The sequence below is a fragment of the Bos grunniens genome, chromosome 13 (genome assembly GCF_055505025.1).
Source record: "Bos grunniens cultivar Pamir isolate PY7600 chromosome 13, Bosgru_T2T1.0, whole genome shotgun sequence".
Taxonomy (NCBI): domain Eukaryota; kingdom Metazoa; phylum Chordata; class Mammalia; order Artiodactyla; family Bovidae; genus Bos; species Bos grunniens.
Genome location: NC_141177.1, coordinates 44800 through 71673, shown reverse-complemented (window position 1 = coordinate 71673; position 26874 = coordinate 44800). Strand labels below are relative to the sequence as shown.

The window sequence follows — 26874 nt, the reverse complement described above, 5'->3', positions numbered from 1 at the left end:
CCCGAGCCAGAGCTCCAACGAGGACAGAGGACGGACCTGCCACTTCACTGAGCTCCCGGTCGCAGACACTGCATTAGGCTCTTCACATGAGGCACCTATTCATCCTCAAACAACCTGAAAAATTGCATGCTCTTAGTAGCCCACATTGTAAGGATGAAGAAGCAGATTTGTGAAGATAAAGGTTAACATCCAAGGACATGATGCAGCAGAAGTGAAATAGGTAAGCAATTTCTACTCATTGGTCTCCTTTAGCTGAGGTCTAGAAAACAAGACTCCATGACGTAACAATGAACAAGCCATGTTCTCCTAAGAAATATCAGACACATTGTGAAGGAGGGATGCAAAGGATCCCCAAGGCAGGGAGAACTGCAGAGTAGGAAGGAAAAAAACAGAGAGGAGAAAGGCAGGACCCATTCAGTAGGAAAAAACAGCAGCTAAGAGTTATCAGGAGCACAGCATGTCAGGCACTGTTCAAAGCACTGTTTACCTTTGACAATTAATTGAGTTATGCTGCACAGGAACCAACCCTGTGACATAGGTACTAATAGAGTTCCCGTCCGGGGCTCCCCAGTGGTAAAGAACATGTCTGCCAATTGAAGAGATATGGGCTTGATCCTTGATCCGGAAAGATCCCACATGCCGTGGAGCAAAAAAGCCCACGAGACGCAACTATGGAACCTGTGCTCCAGAGCCTGTGAGCCACAATTCCTGAAGCCATGCACCCAGAGCCCACGCTCTGCAACAAGAGGAGCTACTGCAATGAGAAGCCTGCACACCAAACTAGAGAGGAGACCCCGCTCACTGCAACTAGAGAAAAGCTCCTGCTGCAGTGAAGACCCAGTTCAGTTCAGTTCAGTTGCTCAATTGTGTCCGACTCTTTGTGACCCCATGGACTGCAGCACACCAGGCCTCCCTGTCCATCACCAATTCCCGGGGGTTGATCCCATCCAACCATCTCATCCTCTGTCGTCCCCTTCTCCTCCTGCCCTCAATCTTTTCCAGCATCAGGGTTTTTCAAATAAGTCCCTTCTTCACATCAGGTGGCCAAAGTACTGGAGTTTCAGCTTCAGCATCAGCCCTTCCAATGAACACCCAGGACTGATCTCTTTTAGGATGGACTGGTTGGATCTCCTTGTAGTCCAGGGGACTCTCAAGAGTCTTCTCCACAACACAGTTCAAAAGCATCAATTCTTCAGCACTCAACCTGAAGCCCAAAGCCCCAGCACAACCAAAAATAATATATACATACAATTTTAAAGAAAGTTCCCTTCTGCAGATGAGAAAACGGAGCCATGCCACGCTGCTAGTCAGCAGCAGAAGCCGAGACAGGAAACCAGGCTGCCTGAACGCAGAGCCCACAGCCCCAGCTTCAGCCTGTCTCCCACCTCCCGTTCTGCTGGAACACATTTCAGGAAGAAATTAATCTTGCTGAAGATCTGCTTTGATTCTGACTCTTCATTCACAAAACATCAGTGGTCTCCACCGCCCTCAGGACAAAGTCCCAAATCATCACCTTGGTGTTCAAGGTCATGTTCAACCTGTCCCCATTTGCCACTTACAACTTTCATTTCAAAATGACCTGCTAACCCATATGCAAGCAAACACCCGAAAGTTGCCCCCTACCTCCAATCTGGGTTGGTCTCTCATCCTCTTGATCACGCCCACTCACCCACAACAGGACGCCTGCCCAGCAGCAGCTCCACAGCCAGGTCCCCCACTAGAGCCCAGAGCCCGCGGCCAGCACAGGGTGCCACCTGGTGGCAGGAATCTGCTCTGACGTAATGATTAGGTGGACTCTGGGCTCTGGGACTGCTTCTGCCAGTTCTTGTTCTCAAATCCCTACGATTACGCGGTGGAAGTGACAATAGATTCAAGGGATTAGATCTGATAGACAGAGTGACTGATGAACTATGGGCAGAGGCTTGTGACATTACAGGAGGCAGGGATCAAGACCATCCCTAAGAAAAAGAAATGCAAAAAGGCAAAATGGCTCTCTGAGGAGGCCTCACAAATAGCAGTGAAAAGAAGAGAAGTGAAAAGCAAAGGAGAAAAGGAAAGTTATACCCATTTGAATGCAGAGTTCCAAAGAATAGCAAGGAGAGATAAGAAAGACTTCCTCAGCAATCAGTGCAAAGAAATAGAGGAAAACAATAGAATGGGAAAGACTAGAGATCTCTTCAATAAAATTAGAGATACCCAGGGAACATTTCATGCAAAGATGGGCTCAGTAAAGGACACAAATTATAGGGACCTAACATAAGTAGAAGATATTAAGAAGAGGTGGCAAGAATACACAGAAGTTCTATAAAAAAAAAAGATCTTCATGATCCAGATAATCATGATGGTGGGATCACTCACCTAGAGCCAGACATCCAGGAATGTAAAGTTGAGTGGGCCTTAGGAAGCATCACTACAAACAAAGCTAATGGAGGTAATGGAATTCTAGTTGAGCTATTTCAACTCTTAAAAGATGATGCTGTGAAAGTGCTGTACTCAATAGGCCAGCAACTTTGGAAAACTCAGCAGTGGCCATAGGACTGAAAGAGGTGAGTTTTCATTCCAATTCCAAAGAAAGGCAATGCCAAAAAATGTTCAAACTACCACACAATTGCACTCATCTCACATGCTAGTCACTCCAGTGTTCTTGCCTGGAGAATCCCAGGGATGGGAGAGCCTGGTGGCTGCTGTCTGTGGGATCACACAGAGTCGGGCACGACTGAAGTGACTTAGAAGCAGCAGCAGCACACGCTAGTAAAGTCATGCTCAACATTCTCCAAGCCAGGCTTCAACAGTACATGAACCATGGACTTCCAGATGTTCAAGCTGGTTTTAGAAAAGGCAGAGGAACCAGAGATCACATTGCCAACATCCATTGGATCATAGAAAAAACAAAAGAGTTCCAGAAAAACATCTATTTCTGCTTTATTGACTATGCCAAAGCCTTTCACTGTGTGGATCACAACAAACTGTGGAAAATTCTTCAAGAGATGGGAATACCAGACCACCTGATCTGCCTCTTGAAAAATCTGTATGCAGGTAAGGAAGCAACAGTTAGAACTGTACATGGAACAAGACTGGTTCCAAATTGGGAAAGGAGTACACCAAGGCTGTATATTGTCACCCTGCTTATTTAACTTCTATGCAGAGTACATCATGAGAAATGCCAGGCTGGATGAAGCTCAAGCTGGAATCGAGATTGCTGGGAGAAATATCAATAACCTCAGATATGCAGATGACACCACCCTTATGGCAAAAAGCTAAGAACTAAAGAGTCTCTTGATGAAAGTTAAAGAGGAGTGAAAATGTTGGCTTAAAACTCAACATTCAGAAAACTAAGATCATGGCATCCAGTCCCATCACTTCATAACAAATAGATGGGGAAAGAATGGAAACAATGAGAGACTTTATTTTGGGGGCTCCAAAATCACTGCAGATGGTGACTGCAGAAATTAAAGGATACTTGCTGCTTGGAAGAAAAGCTATGACCAACCTAGATAGCATATTGAAAACAGAGACATTACTTTGCCAACAAAGGTCTGTCTAGTCAAAGCTATGGTTTTTCCAGTAGTCATTTATGGATGTGAGAGTTGGACAATAAAGAAAGCTGAGCACTGAAGAACTGATGCTTTTGAACTGTTGTGCTGGAGAAGACTCTTGAGAGTCCCTTGGACTGCAAGGAGATCCAACCAGTCCATCCTAAAGGAAATCAGTCCTGAGTGTTCATTGGAAGGACTGATGCTAAAGCTGAAGCTCCAATACTTTGGCCACCTGAGTGAAGAAGTGACTCATTTGAAAAGACCCTGATGCTGGGATAGATTGAAGGCGGGAGAAGAATGGCAAGAGAGAAGATGAGATGGTTGGATGGCATCACTGACTCAATGGACATGAGTTTGAGCAAGCTCCAGGAGGTGGTGATGGACAGGGAGGCCTGAGTCCACGGGGTCACAAAGAGTTAGACACGTCTGAGCGACTGAACTGACTGACTGTTCTGCCAGGAACTGGGAACTTCTCTGTTATCTGACACCCACTTCACCAGCCTGATCCAGGGAACAGGGAGAACTCTGGGACCTGGGCCCTCCCCACTCTGCTTCCGGGCACAGTGTCGTTTGTGGCTGGGGCCCCTGGCTTCTATGCAGACTAGCTGTGCTCCTCCACATTCCCCCTTCCTTAAAAAAGTTAAACTCTTGAGCTCAGCCTTATTGAGAAGCAAAGAGAAGAAGAGAGTCATCCAGCAGCTAGGTTACATCACCGTTCATGATACTTCAGGGTTCATTTTCTCAAGGTTCTGTTGTACTATATTATTTGAAATTTTATAATGGTCATGGATCTTCCTTATAATCAGAATAAAACAGCAATTATAATCTTGAAAGTTAAGAAGGAAGGAAACTACACTGTTTCTTTTCTATTTTTACAGGTATACCAATGTGCATGGGTAGGGGTGTGAGGTTTTTAAAACTACATCTTCCATCAGAGTGAATTCACTTACAGCTTTTCCTGAACAGCAATTCATGAGTTAATAAATGTTCTAAGCCTCAATCATCCCTTTACCACCTTCGATTTCTTTTACAGGTATTGTATTTCCTTGATCTCTCAGGTGGGCAGAGAGATCAACCCTCAACCTCCCCATAAAAAATAAGCGGCCTTGACAAGTCGAGCTCACACACACTCCCACCAGAACAGCAAAGGTGGATGAGATAGACGTTCCAAGGGCTTGTGAGGATCCAAAGCACCTGAGAGTGTCAACAGAGGATGAGTCAGTGGGTACAAACCGCTTTGAAAAACGCTCTTTGGTAGTATTCATGTCACGTGAGGTCCCAGGAATTCCATGCATGTTCCTCAAAAGACAAGCCCTAGAATGTTCACTGTGGTATCACTCACAGTAGCCAGAATCGAAGAACTTCCCCAATGCTCATCAGTAATAGAATATATCACTGCATGTTCTCACAGTGGAATATAAAAACACTACAGAAATGTTACTCATACTCAATATGAATCAATATCACAAGCACAATATTAAGAGAGAGAGGCCAAACTTCTGTGCATACTGTCAGAGCCCATTAGAGTAATGTACTAACCTTTGGATACGGAAGTCGGGAGTGGTAACTTTCGGGGGGCGATCAGAGGAGGGGTGTCTAGAGCTTTTGGGATGGCTGATCACCTTCTATTTCCCTTTACATGGGCGTGTTCAGCATGTGACCGTCACTGTGCTTCCACATGCTGAAACTGCACTTGTGGTGTGGGCCTCCTATTTGCATATTATAATCCCCAGAGTTTTTAAAAATAGATATAGCTCCTGTGAAGGACGAGGTTTTAATTGGTGTAATTCACTTAGTGACTTTTTCTCCAGTTAATAGCTAAGGAGCCCCTGCAGGTTGAAAACACCTTTCAGATGAGAGGAGAAAAATCAGACTGCATGCCACACCCACAATCTTACCAAAAACCAGATGCATATCTTATCATCCACAGGTTTCTTAGCAAGAGGAAATATTAATATTTCATCCTCCAAAAGGCCAAAGAGTCTTAATCTGTGTGCAAGTCTATCCCAAGATCTTTAAAGGTGGCTGGGGGTCATTCCTCTGCCTGCTGGCCGTCATGTTAAGTGAAAGATATTTTCTGGAGTCTTAGAAGGACCCAGAGAGTGGCATACTGCCATTTGACCTGATTGTGATTAAGTTTAATCCTCTCCAAAATATGTACAGGAGGCTGAATAGACCTATAGAATGAGGTTGTCTTTCGAATGCCTTGTGCCCAAGCAAGCAGAAGGAAGCCCAGGAGGGCATCTATTAAATCTTAACCACACTTCCGTCTCTACAACCCAGGATGGGTGCCTCTTCTCCAGACAGGTGGACAGCGACACCTAGTGGCAGTAACGGGGAACAAGCTGCCTTTGGGAACTGCTGCTGATAAAAACCCCTTGCAGGCCTTTGCTTTAAATGATGTAATGGATCCAAGTCTTTTTAAACACACATGAGAGTCACTGATTTAAAAATGGGCCAAGTATACAAAGAAGGAGATGAAAGAGTAACCTTTTCAAACAGAAAATACATATATATGAAAAGATGTTAAATACAACTAGCAACTGGAGAAAGGGAAATTAAAACACCAATTAAATACCATTTTCACCTATGTGATTGGAAAAATTACTCAAGTTTAACAATGTCAAGGACCGATGAGAGTGAAGGGAGACAGGGTCCTCCCAGGACCCTCACGGTGCAGGTGGAACAGTAAATGCGTTCTGAATTATGGGGAGCAATTTGATGTTCGTTTTCAAAATATTAAATGCACATAACCCAACAGTTCTCATTTCAGAATTAAGCCTAGACAATCATTTTCATTTCTGCACAAGAACATGAGTACAATCTATGACATACTGTTGTTCCAGAAAGCAAGAAAATACTCAGTAACAGGCTCCTGTCCTAAGGAAGGGGCACCCAAGAGCCAAGGTTGAGACAAGCAGAATATGAAACACAGTAACGGCTATAATTGATTAAAATAGAGCAAATACATAAAAATCCATGAATCCATATTGATACATGAGAAAGGTGCCAACAAAACAAAACAAACGTATCCGCCATCACTGAAAAGGACTATAACACCATCTCTTTACTCTAAAATTTGGTAATTAATAGGAAATAATTAAACATTGGTCTTAAATTTCTAGCAGGAACTAAAACTCTATAACCTCAGTAAATGAAAGAAATTTCTTCTTTACAGATGACTGTCATCAGTTCATCAGTGCAGGAGATATGGGAGAAATTGCAAATCAAAATTTGCAATTGCAAATGAAATATTTGACAGAGATGAGTACCAGCACTTTGGGCAAATGACAGGGAGCTGGACATTTGCTTGGTGCCAACATACACTTCCATAGATTATTATCCATTTTCAAGAGGAAATCTGTAACTTGACAATGCAGGGAGGTGACTCCCTCAATCTTAACCTAATTATCACCATTAGCAACTCTAATCAGAGAAGGCAATGGCAACCCACTCCAGTACTCTTGCCTGAAAAATCCCATGGTGGAGGAGCCTGATAGGCTGCAGTCCATGGGGTCGCTAAAAGTCGGACACAACTGAACGACTTCACTTTCACTTTGGAGAAGGGAATGGCAACCCACTCCAGTGTTCTTGCCTGGAGAATCCCAGGGACGGGGCTGGTGGGCTTCATCTATGGGGCTGCACAGAGTCGGACACGACTGAAGCGACTTAGCAGCAGCAGAAGCTCTAATGCGGGGGGTGGGGTGCCTGCCAGATGCTAGGTGTTTTCTGTTGTGATGCAACGTGGAGTATGCATTTGGTACCTCTGTCGAATACTCTTCCCCCAAAACTTATCCTGAATCTACTCAAATCTTTAGAAATAACTGTCAGTTTGCAGAAAATTTAGGTGATAGCAGAAAAAATTATTCATGAAGAAACAATCTCAAAATCTAAAAGATAAGACATTCTATAGGAGAATGGTCTTATCAACATCCCTGAGACAGATTAAAGTGGGATCAAAAGAGACTTTCAGGACAAAATATAACAACGAGATATAATGTACAATGTAGACTCCTTGACTGGATTCTGATTTGAGACACATTTGGGAAACTATTAGGAAAAATTGAATGTGAACAAGATATTCAGAAGCTATTGTTAGGGATGACACAAAATTGTGGTCATGCAGGAAAACATCTTCATTTTTTAGAGATATATACTGAGATATTTTGGGGTAAAATACTATAATGTCTTATTCACTTTAAATCTAGTCCCCAAAATAGGTTAAACCAAGATGGCAAAATATTAACAATTATTAAACACAAGAGATGTAAATATAAGTACTCTTGATACCACACTCTGCTTTTCTCTGCTTGGAAGTTTGAGTTGGAAGTGAAAGTGGCTCAGTCGTGTCTGACTCTTTGCAACCCCATGGACTATACAGTCCATGGAATTCTCTAGGCCAGAATACTGGAGTAGGTAGCCTTTCCCTTCTCCAGGGGGGTCTTCCCAACCCAGAGATTGAACCCAGGTCTCCCACATTGCAGGCTGATTCTTTTTTTTCTAAATGTTTTATTATTATTATTTTATTTTACTTTACAATATTATATTGGTTTTGCCATACATCAACATGCATCCGCCACGGGTGTACACATGTTCCCCATTCTAAACCCCCCTCCCACCTCCCTCCCCATACCATCCCTCTGGGTCATTCCAGTGCACCAGCCCCAAGCTTCCTGTATCCTGCATCGAACCTGGACTGGCGATTTGTTTCTTATATGATATTATACATGTTTCAATGCCTTTCTCCCAAATCATTGCCCCCCTCCCTCTTCCACAGAGCCCAAAAGACTGTTATATACATCTGCAGGCTGATTCTTTATGTATTAAAATAAAAAAAAATAATAGATGGGGAAAAAACAGGATGGCTTCTACAAAAATGTTCAATATGATACAGCTTTTCACAGCAAACAATCAGAAGCAAACTCAATATCTTTCAACACCAGAATGGATAAATAACTGACCTTAATAAACAGACTTCACACTGTAATCCCACCAGAATGGCCAAGATGAAAAGAACAGAATATTTAGTACCATTATATACTAGTAAGCAGTAAAATGACAAATATTTTTCTACTTTTATGTATACTTATCTCTAAAATTTGTTTATATTTTCCTTTACACCTCATCATAGTCTTAGATTTTGGATCTCTCTCTCTCTAGTCACACAGTCGTGTCTGACTCTTTGTGACTCCCTGGACTGTAGCCCACCAGTCTCCTCTGTCCATGGAATTCTCCAGGTAGGAATACTGGAGTGTGTAGCCAATCCTTTCTCCAGTGGATTTTTCCAACCCAACAATCGAACCCAGGTCTCCTGCATTGCAAGCAGCTTCTTTACCATCTGAGCCTTCAGGAGAGCCTTAATAGGTATTAGATAAGGTCAGTAGTTTCATTTTTGAATTTCATGAACTGGTAACATTTCAAAATTCACCTCCCTCAAAAATGGCATAAGGACTGTTGGAAATGGCATAAATTTCTTATGTTAAAAAAAAAAAAAAAACAACAAACACATTATTTACTAACATCATCTTTTCAGACAAGAAAGGATATTATCACCAAAAGGTACAGATACACCAATATAATCCCAGAATGAAACACAGTCCCTTACACAGAATAAATTTAGATTTATGAAGAATCTCTATATGATCTGAACAACCAGTAAAATCTTTGCATTTGAGAAAAAAACTAAACTCTGGCACCTGGGGCTTTTTATCAAGTCACCTTGTTTGGACATGGAGTATTAGAATGTGATGCATTTTGGGCAGAATTCAGACTTGTGAGTTATCTCATCTTATTTCTGGGGGAAAGCTCCATTGCCAGAAAATGTTAACAACAATTGTACATGACAACCAAAATCCCAAGCCCCCAATGAACTGGAACTTACTAGACAAGTTGCCTCCAAAAGACCTATAGCTCAGAGCCTACCAACCGCCTGAGGTTTAACTGGAGTTCAAAGGCTACTCTGTGTCAGTTAGTATGTGTGGTAGGTAGAACCCTGGGCTTTGAACCAACTTCATTTAGATTCGAACTCTACTGGCTACTGACTCTAATCTTTAGTATCGCTTGGGGATGAAGTGGAATACTGCAGGTAAATACACAGCTCAGCACCCAGCTCATGGGCTGAGCAAGAAAAACACCTACTGTTACTACACTGTCTATCCCGATGCCCAGTTCCAAAGTTGATGACTCTTAGGAGATCTAACCCGGAAGGAGAGCACGGGTGTGAGCATAGGGTGACATCACTAAGCACTAGAAAGTTTCATGGATGACCAGGTCAGGTCATCACCTACCTGCCGTAAGTGTGGTTGGAGGTGAGAAGGGAGATCAGCAGACTTCGCCAAACCCCTGGAGAGAAAGCGGGGTGGGGACCGGTTGCGCAGACACTCTGCGTGGAGGCTGGAGCTTCTTGGCTCTGAGGACCCTTTCCTTCCAGAGACCCCTGCCACCCAGGCCTTTGGTCTGGCTGAGACTGTCAATCATATCTCCCCGCCCACCTCTGGTGATTGATGCAAACTACAGCTAATCAGATTCTGAATCGCCCTCTTTTTGAATCAATTACCGCAGGCCAGAAAACAGTCAACTGATCTTGATTTGATGATATCATGAATGTCCAGAGCTGCCTGGGGCCCCATTCCATCCAAAGAAAAGGTTCTACAGGGTTTCCTTTTATCTAAAAAGGTCTCATAACCCTCCAATGTAAGTTAAACAAGATTAAATCCCATTTCAAATACTACTCAGAGGTAAGAAAGGATGAAATAATGCTATTTGCAGCAACTTGAATGCAACTAGTGATTATCATACTAAGTAAGGCAAGCCATAAAGAGAAAGACAAATATCAGTACCATACAATATCAGTTATACGTGGAATCTAAAATATGGCACAGATGACCCTACCTACAGAACAGAAACTGACTGCTAGACATAGAGAACAGATTTACCACTGCTGGGGGGAGGGGGACGGAGAGATGTGCTGGGAGTTTGGGGTTGGTGGATGCAAACTATTCCATGTAGAATGGGTGAAGAACAGGGTCCTGATGTATAGCATGAAAATGAAAGTGGAGTGGCTCAGACCTGTTCAACTCTTTTCACCTCCATGGACTGTAGCCCACCAGGCTCCTCCATCCATGGGATTTTCCAGGCAAGAGTACTGGAGTGGGTTGCCATTTCCTTCTTCAGGGGATCTTCCCAACCCAGGGACTGAACCTGGGTCTCCTGCATTGCAGACAGACAGTTTACCAACTGAGCCACCAGCTCGTATAGCATAGCAGCTCTATTCAATGAACCATAGGAGAACAGAATGTTTGAAAAGAAAGTATATATGTGCATACTGTTACTGCTACTGCTAAGTCACTTCAGTCGTGTCCGACTCTGTGCGACCCCATAGACAGCAGCCCACCAGGCTCCCCCATCCCTGGGATTCTCTAGGCAAGAACACTGGAGTGGGTTGCCATTTCCTTCTCCAATGCATGAAAGTGAAAAGTGAAAGTGAAGTCGCTCCGTCATGTCCGACCTTCAGCGACCCCATGGACTGCAACCTTCCAGGCTCCTCCATCCATGGGATTACCATTTTGCCACACAGCAGGGATTGTCACAACATTGCAAATCAACTATACTTCAATTAAAAAAAAAAGATTGATTCCCATGTCTTGCAACCCCTAAATTCCAAAAGGCATCATCATCTCCACTGCAGATCCAGACTCTTCAGCAGCCCCATGCCTGCTTCTCCCGATGTAGGAGTCACATTCAGTGATTTTGCTTCAAGGTTTTCATTTTGTACTGGAGATATAGCTGATTAACAATCTTGTGAATTTCAAATGAACAGTGAAGGGACTCAGTCATACACATATACATGTATCCATTTTCCTCCAGACTCCCCTCCCATCCAGGCTGCCACATAAAATTGAGCAGAGTTCTGTGTAGTAGGTCCTTGTTGGTTATCTATTTTAAATATAGCAGTGTATGCATGTCCATACCAAACTCCCTAACTATGCCATTGCCCCCATCCTTCCCCTCTACCCACAACCATAAGTTCATAAGTTCGTTCTCTAAGTCTGTGATTCCCTGTTTTGTAAGTTCATCTGCATCATTTCTTTTTAGAGTCCACATACAAGGGATGTCATACGATCTTTCCCCTTCCCTGTCTGACTCATTTCACTCTGTATGACACTGTCTAGGTCCATCCACGTCACTGCAAATGGCATTATTTCATTCTTTTTAAAGGACGTTCTGTGACTTTTCTAATGAATGCCTAGAGGTGTGGAGTGGAGCACCCGCCATGGGAGCCGCAGTGGACCCTGCAGCTGCCCCCGGGACTGACACAGACCGCAGACAGGGAGGTCCACGCCCCGGGCAGAGAAGTGCTGAGGCTCCTGGGGAAGGGGGGTGGGGTTCCCCAGATTGCCCCAATGGCTGGAGAGAAAAGTTAGCACACCGCGTGTGACTGCAGAAATGCTACTGGGATGCTTCTTCCCATCGAGATGTTCTGTTTCTTTTTCTCAGATTTTTCCATTAAGAGTCCATTGAACTGTATTATCATAGATCTTTTCAGAGGTGCAAACTGAAATGCCTACAGGGCCAGATATTTTATTCATTCAACAGTTACATTTTGTATATTAAACACACAGGAACATTCTCTTCAATAGAAAATTATGCTCTCCAACACTTGTTTCATTGAAAAACTACACCCTCTCTGTCTATGTTTGGTTTTCCAATACTTGAGAGACATGGGCCTGCGAATTCTATCAGTTTCCTCTTAATTCCATGAGAACAATGAAGAGCAAGTGTAACAGCAAATAGCAGCTGACACTGGCCCTCGCCTTCTGAGACCTCATAGCACGTGCTAGGGCCATGGCAGGCTGAAGAGCCCTGTCTTGATCGAAAGGGAACCTTGAACACCAGCTACAGCTCTTTATTGTTATGTGGGAAAGTCTTTTTAGAGAAACCAAGAATCTAGATTTCTGTGTCAATGTAACTGATTTTTAAATGTTACCAAATAATTCAAAGCTTCTAAAAACATGCAGCTCCATTTGCAATTTAAACAGACAAACAAGCAAGAAAACACAAGCTACATTCTGCTCTGGGAATGTTTACAGCCTCTGTGGTTACAATCCTAGCCCACACTTCACATTTATGCAAATTAGATAAAGGTATCCTTTTCCCAGAGATATTTTATTATCATTTGTCAGAATATTTCTCCTAAAGGCCACAGGCAAGTGAAAGTTGCTGAGTTGTGTCCGAGTCTTTGAGACTCCAGGGACTATACAGTCCATGGAATTCTCTAGGCCAGAATACTGGAGTGGGTAGCCTTTCCCTTCTCCGGGGATCTTCCCAACCCAGGGATCAAACCCAGGTCTCTCACATTGCTGGCAAATTCTTCACCAGCTGAGCCTCAAGGGAAGCCCAAGAATACTGGAGTGGGTAGCCTATTCCTTCTCCAGCAGATCTTCCTGACCCAGGAATCAAACTGGGGTGTCTTGCATTACAGGCAGTTTCTTTACCAACTGAGCTATGAGGGAAGCCCCTAACAAATATAAAAATCTTAGGTGTTCATGATGTACAAGGTACTTTCTGGAGTTGGGCAGTACACAACCTGCCCAACTGGCCATGGCACCCAGCCTTCATCCTCTTTGAACTATTCAAACTAAGCCCCTAAAATCCCACTCATGATTTTAAAAAATTGTCTTAGTTCTTAATTTGTTGTTGTTTTGTCACTAAATCAAGTACAACTCTGTGACCCAATGGATTGCAGCACTCCAGCCTTCCCTGTCCATCACTATCTCCCAGAGTTTGCTCAAACTCATGTCCATTGAGTTGATGCCATCCAATCATCTCATCCTCTGACACCCTCTCCTTTTGCCTTCAATCTTTCCCAGCATCAGGGGACTTTTCCAGTGAGTTGGCTCTTCCCTAGGTGGTCAAAGTACTGGAGCTTTAACTTTAGCATCAGTCTTTCCAATGAGAATTCAGGACTGATTTCCTTTAGGGTAGACTGGTTTGATCTCCTTGCTGTCCAAGAGACTCTCAAAGGTCTTCTCCAGGACCACATTTCAAAAGCATCAAGTCTTTCGTGCTCAGTCTTCTTTATGGTTACATTTCTATTTATATTTGATATTGTATTTATATCCCAAAGATGAATTGAAGAATTGAATAAATGATCCAGTGAGGACAAGTCAGAATAGAAATTAAAGGAGGTATGACTACAAGGAGATCCAACCAGTCCATCCTAAAGGAAATCAGTCCTGGGTATTCATTGGAAGGACTAATATTGAAGCAGAAACTCATATCCTTTGGCCACCTCATGCGAAGAGCTGACTCAGTGGAAAAGACCCTGATGCTGGGAAAGATTGAGGGCAGGAGGAGATGACAGAGGATGAGATGGTTGGATGGCATCATCAACTCAATGGACATGGGTTTGGGTAGACTCCGGGAGTTGGTGATGGACAGGGAGGCCTGGCTGCGGTTCATGGGGTCACATAAAGTTGGACACGACTGAGCGACCGAGCCGAACTGAGTGGGTTTGGGGCTTGAATCTCAGTCTCTCTCTTCTCCTTGCAGCTTCCCAGGTGGCACAAGTGGTAAAGAACCTGCTTGCCATTGCAGGAGATATAAAAAACGTGCGTTCGATTCCTGGGTCAGGAAGATCCCCTGGAGAAGAGAACCACTTATCTCCTTTAGGATGGACAGGTTGGATCTCTTTGCACTCAGATCTCCTTTAATTTCTATTCCGACTTGTCCTCACTGGATCATTTATTCAATTCTTCAATTCATCTCTGGGATATAAATATAATATTGACCCACTCCAGGGTTCTTGCCTGGAGAATCCCATGGACTGAAGAGCCCTGGGGCTCTTCCATAGTGTTACACAGAGTCAGACACTACGGAAGTGGCTTTAGCTCTCTTCACCTTGCAGCACCGTGACTCCCAGACACATCTGCCCTTGACAGGATAATCTACCCCAGGTGTCCTGAATCATCTCACGTTCTGGAAATAGATGGATGTGATTGTTTACAGCTGGCATTTTCATTGTACAGAATCATCTTCTCCCAGCTATCAATTATAGTCATTATCTGTAGCTACGGCAAGTTCTCTACACTGTTTTCCGAAACTATCTCAGATCAGTAATTAACTCCCCAGCCACGGCTCCTGGCTTTCACACTTTAATGAGGAGCATGGCCATGAAGCCGTTAGAATGTGAAAAATGAAGCTGATCCCCTGTCATCCCTCTGCGATACAACAGGCTCATTTCCTCTCTTCTGCTGAGAAAGGATCAGCAGAAACCTTTTCCACTTTTTGGTAGGAGCCCTTCAGAGGCCAATCTACTTAGTCTACAAGTCACCCCTTGAGGCAGAAAGCACATGGTAGAAATGAGGTTGATGCTTTCCCTCTGGCAAAATCCCTTCATTAAGAAACACACCTGCATAATTTAAATACGCTTGAGCCAGAGTCCAGCCAAGGGTCCAGCTGCCTGTCTCCACTAATTGTCCGAATTCACCAGCACCCTGCCTCCTTTGCAATGAAAAACTGCCCTCTCCCTGGACTCGTCACATTCCCAGAGATTCAAAGAAGTGACCAGGCCTAAAGCAGCACCAGATTCTCCCTCATCTTGATGCTGGGCACATGAGAACGTTCAGCTCCCTGTGGAAAGCAGATTTCGTAGAGAAAAAATCTGAAGGTGGAGGCTTTGTCTTTTTGGCCAGACATTAAATTACCCTCTGAACAAATACACTTTTCCTTCATACAGAAGAGCCTTCATTATGAATATTTCTACATTTAGGAGGAATCCCAAAGCTCAAAAGAAAACTCAATCAAGTATTTGAAGCTGCTCTCAGTGAAAGAAATTGCTGCCTCTCAAAAGACCTCTGCACACTAGAGGTTAGCTTTCCAGTCTGATCCACAGGACAACAGAGGAGATGGGAATATGGTGATTGCAGAGGGGAGGCACCTGGCTGATGAGTCGGGTCATCAAATGGCTCTTATGGACGCCCAACGTCAAGATGATGCTGGTACAGCAGGGGAAGGAGAGGGTGGGGCAGACTGAGAGAGTGGCACTGAAGTGTATGCACTCCCATATGTACATGGACAGCTAGTGGGAAGCTGCTGTGCAGCAGAAGCTCAGCTCTGTGCTCTGTGATGACACAGAAGGGGTGGGATGGGGGTGAGAGGGGCTCGAGGGAGCAGGTATATGTAGGATGCTGGTGCTCAGTTGCTCAGTCCTGTCTGACTCCGTGTGACCCCATGGACTATAGCCCACCAGGCTCCCCGTCCATGGCATTCTCCAGGCAAGAATACTGGAGTGGGGTGCCTTGCCCTCCCCCAGGGGATCTTCCCAACCCAGGGGCTGAATCCAGGACTCCTGCATTGCAGGCAGGTTCTTTATCACTGAACCACCAGGGAAGCCCAGGTATATGTATATTCACAGCTGATTCACTTTGTTGTGCAGCAGAAACTAACAACATTGTAAAGCAATTATACTCCAGTTTAAAAAATACATAAAGAAAGAAGTAATGTTGGTCGACCCTAAAACCTTGACTTTTCCAGTGTTCTTCACCATAACTCATATTTAAAAGAAACATTATACCACAATCCAGATGGAGACACACACACACTATGAAACAATACATTTATATACCTATTGTATGTAATGCATTCTGATATTTCTCTTTTCTATTTTATGTAATTTTTAAAAAAAGTATCAGTTACAAACAAAAAAGAAATGCTGAGGATGGAGTGAGCACTGGACAGGAGTGAGGGGCCTGGGGTTTGAGGAATGGCTCTCCCACACTGACCCCAGAAACCCAGATCAGGCGCTCTGCAGAAGTCTGCATTAGGGCAGCTGTGACGCCTGCAAGGGCGGGGTGCAGACTGCAGGGAATGGCACTAACCAGGTCAGCCCCCAGCATCTCTGCTGCCTTGGTTCAACTACTCTCTGACACATTGTAGCCGCGTGACCACGGACAAGTCATTTCATCTTTCTGTGCCTCTGTGACCTCTTCTGCAACCTCATGGGTGGTTGTGTCCAACCTGGGAAGAAAGGGTTTTAGGAAACTATCCAAACAGTTCACCCTGCATCCTGCGGAGGGTGTGGGGTCTGGGACTGGCCTGAAAGGTTCCGTCTGTGTGTTGGGCAGGGGGAGGGGCAGAGGAAGTAACTGCATCCCCACTGCTGGGGAGGCAGGGTGTGTACTTCCCCGAGAGCCTCAGGCCCCCCCAGAGGACCCGGAACCCTCTGGAAGGATGCTCAGTAATGGCATAGGCTTCCTGGCAAGGAGACATGGCCAGAAGAGGCCATGGATTGTCCCCAGAGTAGGAACAAGACGAGGGGCTCACCGGCAACAAGTCTGAGTGGACCATCTGTGTCTGGGGACTCTGCAGGGTCTCCGAACATCCAGAGAACCCTTAGATGTACCCTCGAAGAAAGAGAGTTCTGGATGGAAGCAAATGCCAGAGAACTGAGTCTTATTCTTTTCCCATTGCTGCTGTAATGAATTACCACAAACTCAGAGGCTTACAATCCTTTACAGTTATGCAGGTCAGAAACCAAAATGGGTCTCACTGGGCTAAGATCAAGCTGAGCTCCCTTCCAGAGGTTCCCAGAGAGAACCTGTCTCCTTGCTGCTCCAGGTCATTGGTAAAGAACCCTTGTGCCAATGCAACAGAAGTAGCAGACTTGGTTTGATCCCTGGGTTGGAAAGATCCCCTGGAGGAGGAAATGGCAGCCCACTCCAGTATTCTTGCCTGGGAAATTCCATGGACAGAGGAGCCTGGTAAGCTACAGTCCATGGGGTCACAGAGTCCAACATGACTCAATGACCAAGAAAATAGCTGATTAACAGCGTTGTGATAGTTTCAGGTTGACAGGGAAGGGACTCAGCCATATGTATACGTACATGCAATGTATACATGTATCCATTGACCCTCAAACTCCTCTCCCATCCAGGCTGCCACATATCATTGAGCAGAGTTCCCTGTGCTCTACAGTGCATTCATTTCAGTTCAGTCATACAGTCATGTCTGACTCTTTACGACTCCATGGACTGCAGCACGCCAGGCCTCCCTGTCCACCCACAACTCCTAGAGTTTACTCAAACTCATGTCCATTGAGTTGGTGATGCCATCCAACCATCTCATCCTCTGTCATCAAGATGCCTGAAACAGCACCTACTGATTCTCCAGGCAGGAGTACTGGAGTAGGGTGCCATTGCCTTCTCCGAAGGTATTGAAGTATCATCCAAATGCCCCCTGCTTCACCAGCCCAGGCATACAGTCACATTGAAATCTGTGATACAAATGTCTCTGGGGAGCTGCCCCATGTCTTCATCTGGGACCTTCAGTTTCCCCCACAAAATCGATCAATACCAGCCCTCAACCTGGGAGTCCCCAAAGGCTCTGATGTACTATTCCTGAGTCTTCCATAGCCTCCAACCTAAGGAAAGTCACTGTCCTCTGTGAAGCACTTTTTTTTTTTCTTTAAAATGAATTGTGGTTTTCGTTTTTGTTTTTTTAACTTTTGTGCATATTCAGTTGCTCAGTTGTGTCCGACTCTTTGCAACTCCATGGACTGTAGTCCACCAGGCTCCTCTGTCCATGGAATTTCCCAGGCAAGAATACTGGAGGGGGCTGCCATTTCCTCCTGCAGATGATCTTCCTGACCCAGGGATCAAACCCGGGCCTATTGCATCTCCTGCTTTGCAGGCAGATTCTTTACCACCAGAGCCACCCGGCAAGTCCCTTTTAACTTTTACTGGAGTATAATGGATTTACATTGTTGTGTTAATTTCAGGTGTATAACAAAGTTAATCAGTTATACATACACATATATCCACTTTAAGATTCTTTTCTCATTTAGGTCATTAAAGAGCACTGAATGGAGTTCCCTGTGCTCTGCAGCAAGTTCTTAGCTATCTACTACATACATAGTAGTGTGCGTATGTCAATCCCAGTCTTCTAATTTATCTTCCACTCCTTGTCCCCTGGGAACCACAAGTTTGTTTTCTACATCTGTGACTCTGCTTCTGTTTTGTAAATATGTTCATCTGTACCATGTCATTTAGATGCCACATATAAGTGACATCACACGAGATTTTTGTGCAGCACTTCACCACAGAGCCAGTGTCCTCTAGGGAAATGCCAGTGTCCTAACGGCCGGATTGGCAACACTGCCTGCTCTGACGGACCAGGGGGCCCTGCAGGAAGGAGAGGGACAATGTCCCCTTCTGCTCAGTGCTTCCCTGGATCAATGAAGCCCAGAGAAGCTCTGCTGAGTCCCCTTTACACAAAAGTGCAAGAAAACAGCTCACTCAGCTTCTGGCTGTGCCCTTATATTCCCGAGCCGTAAATTATTCCAAGCAACAGGCCAGGAGACAACTGGACCAGGTCTCCCCTTCTCTCATCCTCCTTGTGTTTCTCCTGTCTTTTGGAAGGCTGTAGATCACTTTTCTCTTCTTCTGAAGCCAAACAGTAAAGTAAGCTAACAGAAATCCTGCATGCCTATCAACTATTTCCTATTTAGACTGAGCAGGAGAGTCCCTGCTCTCAGCTCTGCAGGCCCTGCATAACACACACATAAGCATGATGTCAGTAAACAGTCAGTGTCACCCAGGTGAATCTTGTCCTCAGGATCTGGTGCTCAGACCGACACCTCACCCCTCACCCTGGACATCTGCTCTCATGACTGACACTGTCCGGGCCCTGGCAAGTGCTTTCCTGCATCGCTAGCCCTGGTCGTTAATTCAAAAGTCAACTGCCACAGATGCAGAGAGCAAACATATGGACACCAAGCCAGGAAACAACCAGTGGGATGAATTCGGAGATTGGCATTGACATATATGTGCACTGTGTGCGTGCATGCTAAGTTGTTTCAGTCATGTCTGACTCGTTGCAACCTTATGGACTGTAGTCTGCCTGGCTTCACTGTCCATTGGATTCTCCAGGCAAGAGTACTGGAGTGGGTTGACATGCCCTCCTCCAGGGGATCTTCCTGATGCAGAGACTGGCTTGTGCCCTTATACACCTGAGCCCAGAGGTTGAACCCATGTCTCTTGTTTTCTGCATTGGCAGGTGGGTGCTTACACTAGCACCACCTGGGAACCCTCTATATACACTCTGCTGTGCTATGCTAAGTCACTTCACCCACGTCCAGCTCTTTGCAACCCACGAACTGTAGCTGCCAGGTTCCTCTGTCCATGGAATTCTCCAGGCAAGAATACTGGAGAAGGTTGCCATTTCCTTCTCCAGGGGATCTTCCTGACCTAGGAATTGAACCCTGGGTTTAATGCAGGGTCAAAGCAGGTTCTCTAGCATTGCTGGCAGATTCTTTACCATCCGAACCACCTGGGAAGCCTGATATATGTACACATAAAACTGACTCAGTTCCCCGTGCAGAGAAACTAACACAACATTGTGAAGCAACTGTACACCAGTAAAATTTTATTAAAAATTAAAATGTATATATGAGTTATGTCTATCTTTATTACTCAATCCTCCAACACTGCTAGGTCATGGAGAGAACTTTCAAACAACCACAATAATAATATTTCATCATCTTTAATCATTTTCCAACTCGGTCATCTGAAACCTGAATTTTTGCTTTTTTATTACTGAATATTAATTTAATATTTGCTTGTAGTTATTGCTCTTACAGTATATAAGGTGGCAGGATAGGGCTTGTTTTAGTTATTAGTTTGAGTTCTATGCTTTCAATATTGAGACACCTAGTGGGTGGATCTCCATTTGAACTCTCGGCCTGGATCCACAAGTGTTAGCGCATCTGCATGTAAACACGCGGTGGAAGTGTGGACCAAGCTTGCCACTGAAGAACGCTGCTTCACTGGGACCTGGTAAATCTCCGGGAGACAGTGAAGGACAGGGAAGCCTGGTGTGCTGCAGTCCACGGGGTCTCACTGGGACCTGGTCAATCTCCGGGAGACAGTGAAGGACAGGGAAGCCTGGTGTGCTGCAGTCCACGGGGTCTCACTGGGACCTGGGTAAATCTCCGGGAGACAGTGAAGGACAGGGAAGCCTGGTGTGCTGCAGTCCACGGGGTCTCAAAGAGCTGGACATGACTGAACAACTGAACAACAACAAAACCTCCAAAGAGTGCATACTTTTTTTTAGCCCTTACTGCCTCATTGGCACCTTTGTCTTGTAGCTGACCAGGGACACTGGGTCTTTTAACTCCTGAATAGGAAGCACCATGAACTTCACAGGAACCAGACAGTGCAGAACATGCGGGTTAAATTGGGAAAGCTAGTGAACCAGAGGGCAGGTAGAAGCCCCCAGGAAGAGCTGAGAAGTCACAGCGAAGGCCGTGTGCCTCCAAATCCAAAATATTAATTATCTGACCCTTTCAGAAAATATTTTCCAAATTCTGGCATAGATCTTGTAGGATTTCACAAGCCAGTTAAAGGATTAAGCTTTATCACAAAGACAATGATGAGCTCTGGGATGATTTAAACAGAACTGACATAGATTTACAACTTTAAAACCATCCCTCTGACTGCAAGGTAAAGGATAGAATAAGGAGGGAGAGGATGTAGACAGAGAGTCCAGGTTGGAGGCTGCACCAATGATCAGGTTAAAAATGGAGGGCAGCCTGGACTGGAGATGGCGAAGTTAAATGTTGTTGCTCAGTCATTCAATCTTGTCTGATTCATTGCCACCTCAAGGACTACATACAGCACATCAGGCTTCCCTGTCTTTCACCTTCTCCCAGAACTTGCTCAAACTCTTGTTCATTGAGTCGGTGATGCCATCCAACCATCTCATTCTCTGTCGTCTCCTTCTCCTCCTGCCTTCAGTCTTTCCCAGCATCAGGGTCTTATCCAGTGAACTGGCTCTTTGCATCAGGTGCCAAAGTATTGGGCCTGTAGCTTTAGCATCAGTCCTTTCAATGAATATTCAGGACTGATTTGCTTTATGATGGACTGGTTGGATCTCCTTGCAGTCCAAGGGACTCTCAAAAGTCTTCTCCAACACCATAGTTCAAAAGCATCAGTTCTTCAGTGCTCAGCATTAATTATAGTCCAGCTCTCACATCCATACTTGATTACTGGAAAAACCATAGCTTTGACTATACAGACCTTTGTCAGCAAAGTAATCTCTCTGCTTTTAAATATGCTTTCTAGTTTTGTCACAGGTTTTCTTTCAAGGGGCGTCTTTTAATTTCATGGCTGCAGTCACATCTGCAGTGATTTTGAAGCCCAAGAAAATAAAGTTTGTCACTGTTCCCATTGTTTCCTATATATTTGTGGACTCTTTGATGACTGTGTATAGTTTCAATGCTGCCCAGCCCAGAATTGGATTGAAAGTATGAAAGTGTTGCAGGTTATTGATTATAATGGGGACAACTATGGAGAAATAGAAGCAGCTGTGATATAACAGAAAGAACAGTTTACATGGAGTCAGAATTCCTGAGCTCTGTGAGTTCTGTTTGCTGTGAGGACTTTGAGTGAGTCATTAGCCCTCTCCTCTGTCACCTTTAGAAATATGATTACTAAAGGTTTCTCAGATGATTGTAATGGATATATGATGATGATAGTTACAACTTACCGAGTGAGTACTATATTTTAGGTGAGGTACTTTACTGACTTTCTTAAATAACTCTGATAATTAAGGATCATTCCCATTTTACAGATGAGGAAACTGAGGCTTAGAGAGTTGAGATGTCCAGGCTCATGCAGTGGAGGGTCTGGAAATGCAAACCTGGGCTGAGTGTGACCCCAAAGCATGTGCTCCTTCCCCTTCTCTGTGCTGCCTGCCTTCATCTGGCCTGTCCTGGGAGCAGTGATACACCCTTCCCTGTCCAGGGACTGAGGACAGAGCTGATCCTGGTCACTGAGCACGGATCCTGGGTCCTTACTTCCTGTCTAAGAACCCCAACTCTACTGACCAGCCATGGAGTTTGAACAAGGCACTTAGGCTCTGGGCTCAGCACCCTCATCTTTGAAATGAGAACAGGGGCAACTCCCTCCTCCCAAGTGCAATGAGAGCCCAGGGATTAGGGTTCAGAGTCAGTAAGCAGCGTCGTGAGGTGTGAGTGGGAGTCAGGCCTCCTTACAAATTCCCATGGACCCTGTAACTTCATTGTCTTCCATCTGAAATCAGCTTCATAATCAAGCTCACATCAGAATGTAATCTTCAAACTCTAAGGAAGAGGAGGTGACGTGGCTTGTCAATGGAGGTGCTTAGGACTTGTTCACATTGGATTTGGGCTCCTCTGTGTTGTCTCACAGGTGGCGTCTCCCCCATTTGCAAGAGCATCTACTTTTAAGCCTTGCAAGGGCCCCTTCAGTGATCTGAGCCAAGTACAAGCATGCAACTGACCTTCCTGTTCCATAGATTCCCCACAGGCAATGTTAGTGTGGCCAGGATTGAAAAAGACCAAAGTGTTGAAGACCAGTGTCCACCCTCCTGGAGACACCTATATGTGACCAGTAGTGTGCTTATTCAGCAGGCTGATGGTGTGCAGTCCCTTGCCCTCTGCCATGTCAAGCACAGGTCCAGACTGCTTTCCAAGGAGACCAACAGCCTAGATCTTTTCAGAACAGTAAGTACGCAATTAGGCTGTGATGCCTCTGGGCCTCAGTATCCTCATCTGAAAACTGGAACATCATTGACTTGGTTGTGGCAAGGATACAGTAATTTACAGTGTAAAGTACTCAACATATAAAGCACTCATATTAACTACACAGAATGAAACTTGTTATTATTCATTCATTCTTATTAACTATTTACATCAGTTCAGTGCAGTCCCTCAGTCATGTCCGACTCTTTGCAACCCCATGGACTGCAGCACTCCCTGTCCATCACCAACTCCCAGAGCTCACTCAAGCTCATATCCATCGAGTTGGTGATACTGTCCAACCATCCAACTATTTACTTTATGCCCTATAATTCAGTTTCCTTCCTCATTTGTAAAATGGAGGCAAAACAATACACCAAGTTAACATTACCATTAATATTTTAAAATTAACATATATGAAGAGGGTATAAAGGTCCTTGTGAACTTGAAATTTTAAGGACGATGATGTCTTTAGATAATTAGTCCTACCTGGGTGAAGACCTTATTTTTATTCTGAGCTTTTGTTGAATTTCTGGCCTGTATCAGTGCTTAGCAGGTCTGTAAAATCATTGTGGTTATAAGGTATCATGCCTAAAGAGAGTCAACTGTTTATGACTCTAAAGTCTCGAGAAAGCAATTGAGTGGTCCAAGGTTGCACAGCAGTAAAATTACTTACATATCAGAATTTAAAGTTTTTAAAATATTTTCCCCTTCATTTTGTGCAATATTATCATGTTATTACATCATTATACCTGGACAAAAATACTATCTATATCTCAAGTGAGCACATAGTGTCAGGAAAGCACATCGGAATGGGTTGGCTTATTCGACATGTCCGTACAGTTCAGTTGCTCAGTTGTGTCCGACTGTTTGCAAACACATGAACTGCAGCACGCCAGGCCTCTCTGCCCATCACCAACTTCCAGAGTTTACCCAAACTTATGTCCATTGAGTCGGTGATGCCATCCAACCATCTCATCCTCTGTCGTCCCCTTCTCCTCCTGCCTCCAATCCCTCCCAGCATCAAGGTCTTTTCAAATGAGTCAGTTCTTTGCATCAGTTTCAGCTTCAGCATCAGTCCTTCCAATGAATATTCAGGACTGATTTCCTTTAGGATGCACTCGTTGGATCTCCTTGCAGTCCAAGGGACTCTCAAGAGTCTTCTCCAACACCACAGTTCAAAAGCATCAATCCTTCGGCACTCAGCTTTCTTTATAGTCCAACTCTCACATCCATACATGACTACTGGAAAAACCATAGCCTTGACTAGATGGATCTTTGTTGACAAAGTACTGTCTCTGCTTTTTAATATGCTGTCTAGGTGGGTCATAACTTTCCTTCCAAGGAGTAAGCATCTTTTAATTTCATGGCTGCAGTCATCATCTGCAGTGATTTTGGAGCCCCAAAAAATAAAGTCAGCCACTGTTTCCATATCTATTTGCCATGAAGTGATGGGACCGGATGCCATGATCTTTGTTTTCTGAATGTTGAGTTTTAAGCCAACTATTACACTCTCCTCTTTCACTTTAATCAAGAGGCTCTTTAGTTCTTCTTCACTTTCTGCCATAAAAGTGGTGTCATCTGCATATCTGAGGTTATTGGTATTTCTCCCAGAAATCTTGATTCCATCTTGTGCTTCCTCCAGCCCAGCATTTCTCATGATGTACTCTGCATATAAGTTAAATCACTAGGGTGACAATATACAGCCTTGAGGTACTCCTTTTCCTATTTGGAACCAGTCTGTTGTTCCATGTCCAGTTCTAACTGTTGCTTCCTGACCTGGATACAGGTTTCTCAAGAGGCAGGCCAGGTGGTCTGGTATGCCCATCTCTTTCAGAATTGTCCACAGTTTATTGTGGTCCACACAGTCAAAGGCTTTGGCATAGTCAATAAAACAGAAATAGATGTTTTTCTGGAGCTCTCTTGCTTTTTTGATGATTCAATATGTACATCTGTCCTAACATGTTTGTCCCATTCAGTTACAAAAGGAATTTTATTTCAAGAAGTAAAGGCTGCCTGAGATTATAAAGTGGGAGAATGACAGACCACTGACATGAAAACAGGCTTCAGCTATGGGAACTCCTGCTTCTTACTGAAGTTTTCAGTAAGTTTTCAGGTGAGGGCCACAGTAGTGGCCAAGTCCTCCAGGCCTCCCTGGTGGGCACAGTTGGACCCACAGCCCTCGGGCTCCCTGATCTGGAGCCTGAAGGGCTCATGCTGACAGGGTCTGGGGACGGGAGTGGTCACTCCAACCAACCACCACACCGAGCCTGTCCCAGGCTCTGCTGCAAGTCTGCTCGCCTTTGCTCTCTGGATCCTGCAGACAGGCTTGCAGGAAACAGGGCCGTGAGTCCCATTCTGATCGTGTTTTGTGGAATTTCCACAAGGCCCCTTTCAGCCCTGTTCTGAGCAAATGACTAGTCAGTCTGTGCTACCATCAGCCCACAAGCAGGCTGAGAGGTTGAGGCTCTGAGCAGCCAAGTGACCCACCCAGAAGGACAGAACTGCGGCCATGGAGCAGGGTCAGTGCTCCCCGCCCAGGGTGACCGCCCGCTCACAGCACATTCACATCTGCCCCCTCACCCCCTCCCACTCACAGCAGGTCCACGTCTGCCCTTCACCCCCTCCCAGGGCAGCTCACAGAGCCTCATCTTAGAGGGACTCACTCACCGTCTTTTACCAGGACTCTTGTCTCACATCCTGTCTCTAGGATCATCCGGAAGGCTTGTACCTCTGAGGTGGATTCAGTCTCCCATCAGCAGGGCCACTTCCCTGGGTCACACTCACCGCTGGCTCGCCCACTCCCCCTCAGACAACAAAGGCCCACTTGGGTCCCGTGCCCCCTGGCTCTGCCTGGGCACTCACCCCCCTCTGGCCTGGCCCTTCCCTCTCAGGGCCCCTGCAGGGTCTGCAGGAGCTCCAACTGCCCAGGGCAGGCTGTCTGCTGTCCTGGGGAGGCCCCATGCTGTCAGGTGGGGCCTCCCACACAGCACAGCGGCCAGCACCCGCCTCCCGCCCTCTTCACTGTGCATGGGCCCAGGGTGGGCTCAGGGCCCAGGGCAGGTTCAGGGCCCAGGGCAGGCTCAGGGCCCCAGGGTGGGCTCACGGCCCAGGGCGGGTTCAGAACCCAGGGTGGGCTCAGGGGCCCAGGGTGGGCTCAGGGCCCCAGGGCAGGTTCAGGCCCCAGGGTGGGCTCAGGGCTCCACTGTGTGCCTGGTTCTCATCTCATCCTGGTGCTGCCCGTGGGGGAGCTACTCTGTGCCTGCTGCTCAGAGAGGGCACTCGTTCACATGCCCCTCCCAGAAGCACAGGGTTCTGGTGGGCAGGCTCCTCCCAGGGTATGGGGCTCACCTGGGCAGGTATCTGCAGGGCTCAGCACCCAGGAACTGAGTACAGGGCCCTCGTTGCAGAGTACCCCCAGCCCACCTGTTGGTCAGACCTCACCCTGAGCCCCTCAGCAGGACCTGAATGAACAAACGGCTGCTCTTGGACAGGGCAGTGACCCTGGGGCTCACTACACAGCCTCCCTCCACCAAGTCTTCCAGACACTTCTACTGCACCTGGGCACTGGGGCCTGTCTCCATACCCCTCCTCTCCCTGACTCCTGGGTTCTTCTCATTAGGAGATGGTCTTGAAATTACAACCCACAGGTGGGACAAATAAAATGACTAGAAAACAAGCCAGAGCTCCAGCCCCAAGTCCATCCTGACCCTCACCTGTTCCTTGCACCTGGTGGGCACAGTAAGGCCCATTTTCTGCAGCTGAGAGCCCCTGATGGTGGAG

At 45.6% G+C, this 26874-nt stretch overlaps 1 long non-coding RNA gene across 3 annotated transcripts in view; it reads right to left on the bottom strand.

The window, feature by feature from the left end:
• Positions 1–26695, bottom strand: part of LOC147359936 (uncharacterized) — a 136984-nt gene extending 110289 nt beyond the window's left edge. For 2 of the 3 annotated variants that reach the window (XR_015138544.1, XR_015138542.1), the window contains exons 1-2: positions 26443–26695; positions 25762–25898 (exon numbers count right to left, since the gene is read on the bottom strand). This is a non-coding gene — a long non-coding RNA (uncharacterized LOC147359936). The remainder of the gene's footprint in view (positions 1–25761; positions 25899–26442) is intronic. The other variant, XR_015138543.1, reaches the window with a different exon arrangement.
• Between the last annotated feature and the right edge of the window lie 179 nt (positions 26696–26874).